Below are 6193 nucleotides of genomic sequence, written 5' to 3'. Positions count from 1 at the left end.
GCCCTCTTCTCGGGCCCCGGGTTCCCCTCCCCCCCCCCAGCCACCACCTTCACAGGTCGATGCACAGTCTCCAGTAATTTGTCTCTCTGATATTCCCTCCTCAGCCATCCTCATCTCCTACCCGACCAGTCCAGGAGTGACTCCTATACCCGCAGCCCGGCCCATCATCACTCCATTGACTGCCACTCCTGCCACCGCTGATCGACACCCGATCTTTTCTCCACTCTACCATTCTTGTAAATATTGTCACACTGATTGGCACTGTAAATAAATCCCACTGCTTGCACCGAAGCCAGCCGCCTGGGTCTGTTATTTTCTCCGCTCGCTCATTTGTGTGTCGAGCTCTCATTTTGAAGCATTCCAGTTGTGTGTGGAATTGTAGCAATGTTATCCAGAAACTCATTAACTTGTTTTTCATTTTACCTTGATTGTTTTAGATTGTGTGTGTGGACATGGGTCATAACAGCACTCAAGCTGTGGGAATTGGGTGCTGTATTTCTGGCGCTGTCAAATTTTTGCTGCAGCCATTGTTTGTCTCACAGTGTAATTTAGGACACCTGTTTTGAAATGAAGACTAAAGATTTTGCCATTTTCTCATATCATTTAGACTCTGGAGGAAGTATAAAACCACAAGTGTAGAGAGGCCATTAAGCAACAAAAAGAGTAAAATTAAGAATGGATCATGCTTTATAAAAGGTGTACATTTATTGTCAGTGACTAGATGCAAATGCATCTATCACAAACTTGGGTGGCTGAGTTGAGGGGGTGATCTCCAGTCAATCCTTAGCCCTTTTCAGACATGCACTGGAACCCTGAAATTATCTAGACATTACCTGGCGGGCGCTATATGAGGATGCAAATGTCAGTTGGCCCAGACTTTAAGCGGACTTTACCCTACCAGCTCCCTAGTACCAAATTCGTGCTGTCCGAGTGAGCCCATGTAAGAATACCACAGCGTATGGCCCGAAGTACTCACACAGAGCGAGTGGGCATATTAATAATGATCATCATGTCGGCGGTGCAAAACCAGAAACATGATGGCAATGGTGAAGAAGAATGGTCATTTACAATGAAGACACCAACAAAAATAACTAACTAGAGACACAGGGAGGTTCTGGAACTTCTCTTGTTAAAAGCCAGTGCCAGAATTGTTAGACAACTTTAAGGAACAGCAAAAGACTCAGCTGTTGAAGACCAAATTACAAACTGGCCAGGTGACCGTGCCATGTCCCGCCTCCTGTGTGCTCCGCCCAACCACCCCACCCTCTATAGAGTATTGCCAGTAGGTGAGAATGTATCTGTCATGGACTATCTTCTGTTCTGTGCTACATGTGTGAAAGGGCAAATGTCTGGGCTGGATTTGGCGGACATTGTCTGGAGTTCATGTGTGAAAATGTATTATTTTGTCTAATTAGTGTACCTGGATTTGGTTTCAGATCTGTGATTTACAAAAGCCATTTTTTGTGAATCGCAGATCTGACACCAAATCCAGGTACACTAATTAGACAAAATAACACATGAAAGTAGCTCAAGAGCCATGATAAATAACATCAATCAGGGTGCAACCATTATTGACAGTTAAAGTCAGTCAGACCTCACTTTGTGCTGCTGTCACTCACTATATTTTTCATCTAAAACATCTGACACCATACAGACAGGGGCCCACTGTGTCATAACTGAGAAATCCATTGTAATATAACTTAAAGGCCTTCATATGAATGATTGATGAGTCCACAGCCAGACCATTTATTAGTTTTCTTGTCCCAACTCCATTTTTGTTTCACTAGCAGGGACCTGCTGTTACTAAGTACGAATGAAAATATAAGGATCCTTGTATAAATTTTTTGCAGGAGTGGACTCAGACTCAGGCTTGACAAGGTAAGTGCATATACAATGTCTGGGCTGGATTTGGCGGACATTGTCTGGAGTTCATGTGTGAAAATGTATTATTTTGTCTAATTAGTGTACCTGGATTTGGTTTCAGATCTGTGATTTACAAAAGCCATTTTTTGTGAATCGCAGATCTGACACCAAATCCAGGTACACTAATTAGACAAAATAACACATGAAAGTAGCTCAAGAGCCATGATAAATAACATCAATCAGGGTGCAACCATTATTGACAGTTAAAGTCAGTCAGACCTCACTTTGTGCTGCTGTCACTCACTATATTTTTCATCTAAAACATCTGACACCATACAGACAGGGGCCCACTGTGTCATAACTGAGAAATCCATTGTAATATAACTTAAAGGCCTTCATATGAATGATTGATGAGTCCACAGCCAGACCATTTATTAGTTTTCTTGTCCCAACTCCATTTTTGTTTCACTAGCAGGGACCTGCTGTTACTAAGTACGAATGAAAATATAAGGATCCTTGTATAAATTTTTTGCAGGAGTGGACTCAGACTCAGGCTTGACAAGGTAAGTGCATATACTGAGTGTACAGAGGAGAAGTGACAGAGCTGGTCTCATCCGCCGGTCGCGGGGCAGCTGGGAGCGCTGGGTGGACTGGACTGCTGGTGATGCAACTCGAGTTTGAAGGTGGGATGCAGCTTGCTAAATGAGAGCAGAGGGAGAGAACATGAGAGCTGAACAGGTATGTTGAGGTTAGAGCTAGGTCTGATGGAATACTGTGGACCTGATAAGCTGAATGTGCCGGCTCTTGGCAGGTGAGCGCCGCAGGCAAGAGAAGGAGTCCAGGGCAGCAGGAGAGGGCGCAGGAGATAGCTGGTCAGATGAACAGGTTCACAGCAGAGCAGGCAGTAGGATGATGTGATGACAACTGATGGAGATCCAGAATCTTAGGAAGAGCAGGTCTCCTCGCACTGAGGAGCTCTGCCTGAGGAAAACAGGTAACAGTCAAGGCACAGCTTGGTGCTGAGAGAAACACAACAATGAAGGGAAGGAATCCAGACAAGCTGATGCCTCAAACATTCACAAATTGACAGCATACAGTTCCAAACAACATAAGGTCAGGCTTATTGACAGGTATGCAGTTCATCAGCATAGGGTCTGGGCATGGCTGCCATGCAAAGTTACTGGTGATATTACAGGCGATCATCTGGCAATGAGGACACACCAACGCTCTCCTTAAGTACTACTCTGATAATTAAGAGCAGGTGTGCCTCGTCACCTGGATTGCACCCCCACCAGTGTTGGGGCGGTGCTACTGGGATTACTCATATCAGCTGATGAGGTGCAGGGGGTGGCCTGGGCCACGGACATAACAATATTTGGTTGCTTCTGGGGAAGGTTAGAGGTCCGCGCCACTCTCGGGCATTCGTAGGTCCCTAAAACCTTCTAACAAATAAGTGCAGGCTGAATGGTTAAATATTTTGAGGTTCAAATCATATATAGAGAAGATAAGCTTGCTAAGTCCAATGGCCTATGGCCTTGATGGGGTCCAGAAGCTGTAGAGGCAGCTCTGATATGCAATGAGAGGCTGGAAAAAAGATCAGGGGTGATACCAGATGCCCCCAAAACCAACTGAGGGAGCTGCCGAGAAGGGCGGATGGCCAAGAGGGAGGCACACACTAAGGAGAAATGGCTAAAGGGAGAGAATCTTGTGCAGTTGAGGAACAAACCTGATAAAGGAAGGATGAAGAAACATGAAGGGCACAGCAGGCTGGGCAGGAAGAGTGGGCAATGTTGTAAAAGTGCCCTTGGCCGAGGGAGGAGGAGCCGCCTGGGACAAGGCAGTGGCCTCAGTCGTGTAAGTTATGAAGACGTTGTTCATGGAGGTGGAGGCGCCTATTAAGGCAACTGTGGTGGAGGAGAAAGCATATTGCAGCCCAGTGCCGGTGTAGGATGGGAAGGCTGCAGACAGCTAGGGGCATGTGGAAGAAAACACAGGTGACAGCCAGGTGCTAGTGTATGGGAAGGAAGATGCAGACAGCCCGGTACCTGCAGAAGCATTGACAGGTGGCAGCCTGGTGCCAGTACATGGAGGAAACGCAATGGGCAGCCTGGTACCTGAAGAAGACAGAAAGGATGAAATAAGTGAGAGAAATAACAGGACAAGAGGAGGCAGCTTGATGCCCGGAAAAGAGAAGGAAAGGGAAAAAGAAAAAGAAACAGAAGGATGACTGACCCGGAGCAATGGCACCCAAAGGGTGGCCCACCGGGCAAAGGCGACCCCCCTTCTGTGAGTGGAAGAGAATACAGGACAGAAGCAGGCTGCCCGGGGGAAAGGCCGAAGGAGTCTGACAGAAAGTGAGTGAAACAGATGAGGCAGTTGCAGCCTACTGAGCAGGACCTTCAAAAAGTTGAATTTTGAGACAATTGTGCAATGGTGAAGAAACAACTCATTGTCAGATGGGAACACAATTAAATAATTCATGGTGAGTTCAAGCTGTCTAACGAAAGCCAGAAATATAGTGGTTTCAGTGGGTTTAAATAGTGTGAAGAAAAAAGGGGTGCAGTTTGGGTCAAGTCCCCTCCCAAACTCCATTTACAGATGCCACTGGTTTCACTTTCAAGCATACACTGAATGAGGATAAAGTTGTTCAGATGACATAGGTCATATAACCTCAGGGTGGGGTTTTGTCATGTCTCCTCCAGGACCTGTAATCAAAACCTGCCTAGTGAGTGCTTTATGTAAAAACATTTAAAATGAACTATAGAGGGTGGTATGGTAATTAGCACTGCCACCTCACAGAAAAAAGGTTCTATGTTTGAGCCCAGGCCGACCCGGGGACTTTCTGTGTGAGGTTTGCATGTTCTCCCTGTGCCTGTGTGGGTTCTATCCAGATACTCTGGCTTCCTCCTGCAAACCAGAGACATTCATCTTAGGTTGATTGGTGAATCTAAATAGCCTGTAGGAGTGAATGTGGCTGTGTGTGTTTGTCTGTCTCTAAGTGTCAGACCTGTGATAGACTGGCAACCTGTATTGCCCAATGTCAGCTGGCATTGGCTCCAGCCCACGCAACTCTCATTAGGATAAGCAGTATAGATAATGGATGGATGGATAAAATATAGGTGGCATATGTAAAATCTACAGTATTTTAAAATGACATTTTGTGTCTAGAGTGCCATCTATGCATTTACAGTAGGTGCACATACAGTATGTTTACAACATGTACAGTATTTAGCGTGTGTGCATGTGGTGCAAAGACAGCTGTTTGTGTTGGGGAAGTGGGGAAAAGTGACACATTTTTTCATCAGCTTTAATGTGATAGAAGCTGTAAATTTAATCCTTCATTGCGTAAAATTAATGTGTTGTTCCTTGACTCCCCCCTCTCAGTGTTAGGTGTAGGTGTTATGGTGTAGCTGACCACTGCGGCCACTGGAAGACATATCTTCAAGCCAGAAGCAGAATGGAGAACATGATGACTACTGTAACACAGTGGATGAGATTAGTGGCCCTGCAACAATAAATGGCTGAAAATTATTAGCCTGATAAGCAGTAGTGACACTTGACATGTCTCTCAGGAACATTTGGACCACTTCTCCTGCCACACTCTGACATTTCTTACTGACACTTATCAGTGCTCCCACTTCCCTCAGTGTAGCTTTCACCATTCTCATATTACAGAATCAGTGGTTATCTAGAGATTTCATAGCTGCAGTGGTTAGCGCATGTGCCCTGCTATGACACGTCCTGCCTCTATTTAACGTTGACTCACACAGTGAATAGGTGTTTGACGCAGGGGAATGGTAGTGGCATACTGGTGTCTCCTCTGCTCTGGGCAATGTACACATTGCACACTATACAAATATATATATATATATACTAGCACTACAGAAAGCTCAGCTGTCACTTTTGGAATTTCATCCATCCATTCATTATCTATACTGCTTAGTCCTGATTAAGGTCACTGGGGGACTGGAGCGAATCCCAGCTGGCAATGGGCAAGCAGCAGGGTCCCCCCTGGACAGGTTGCCAGTCTATCACAAGGCTGACATGTAGACAAACAACCACACTCGCCAATCAACCTAAGCTGCATGTCTTTGGACTGTGGGAGAAAGCCAGAGTACCTGGAGAGAACCCATGCAGTCATGCATGTGCAAACTCATACATAGAAAGGCCCCGGGTCGGCCGGGAATCTAACCCAGAACCTTGTTGCGACAGGCCTAACCACTGTTCACTGTGCAGCTACTGATAAAGCTTGCAGCACCTGGTATTCTGAGGAGCTCCCCCTTCCAATTATTAAGCAGACCCAGCCTTGTTTAGCTGCTGAGATCGAATG

The sequence above is a fragment of the Monopterus albus genome, unplaced genomic scaffold (assembly GCF_001952655.1).
Source record: "Monopterus albus unplaced genomic scaffold, M_albus_1.0 scaffold300.1, whole genome shotgun sequence".
Lineage (NCBI taxonomy): Eukaryota > Metazoa > Chordata > Actinopteri > Synbranchiformes > Synbranchidae > Monopterus > Monopterus albus.
The sequence above is the reverse complement of the archived record's forward strand: the minus strand, read 5'-3'. Positions refer to the sequence as shown.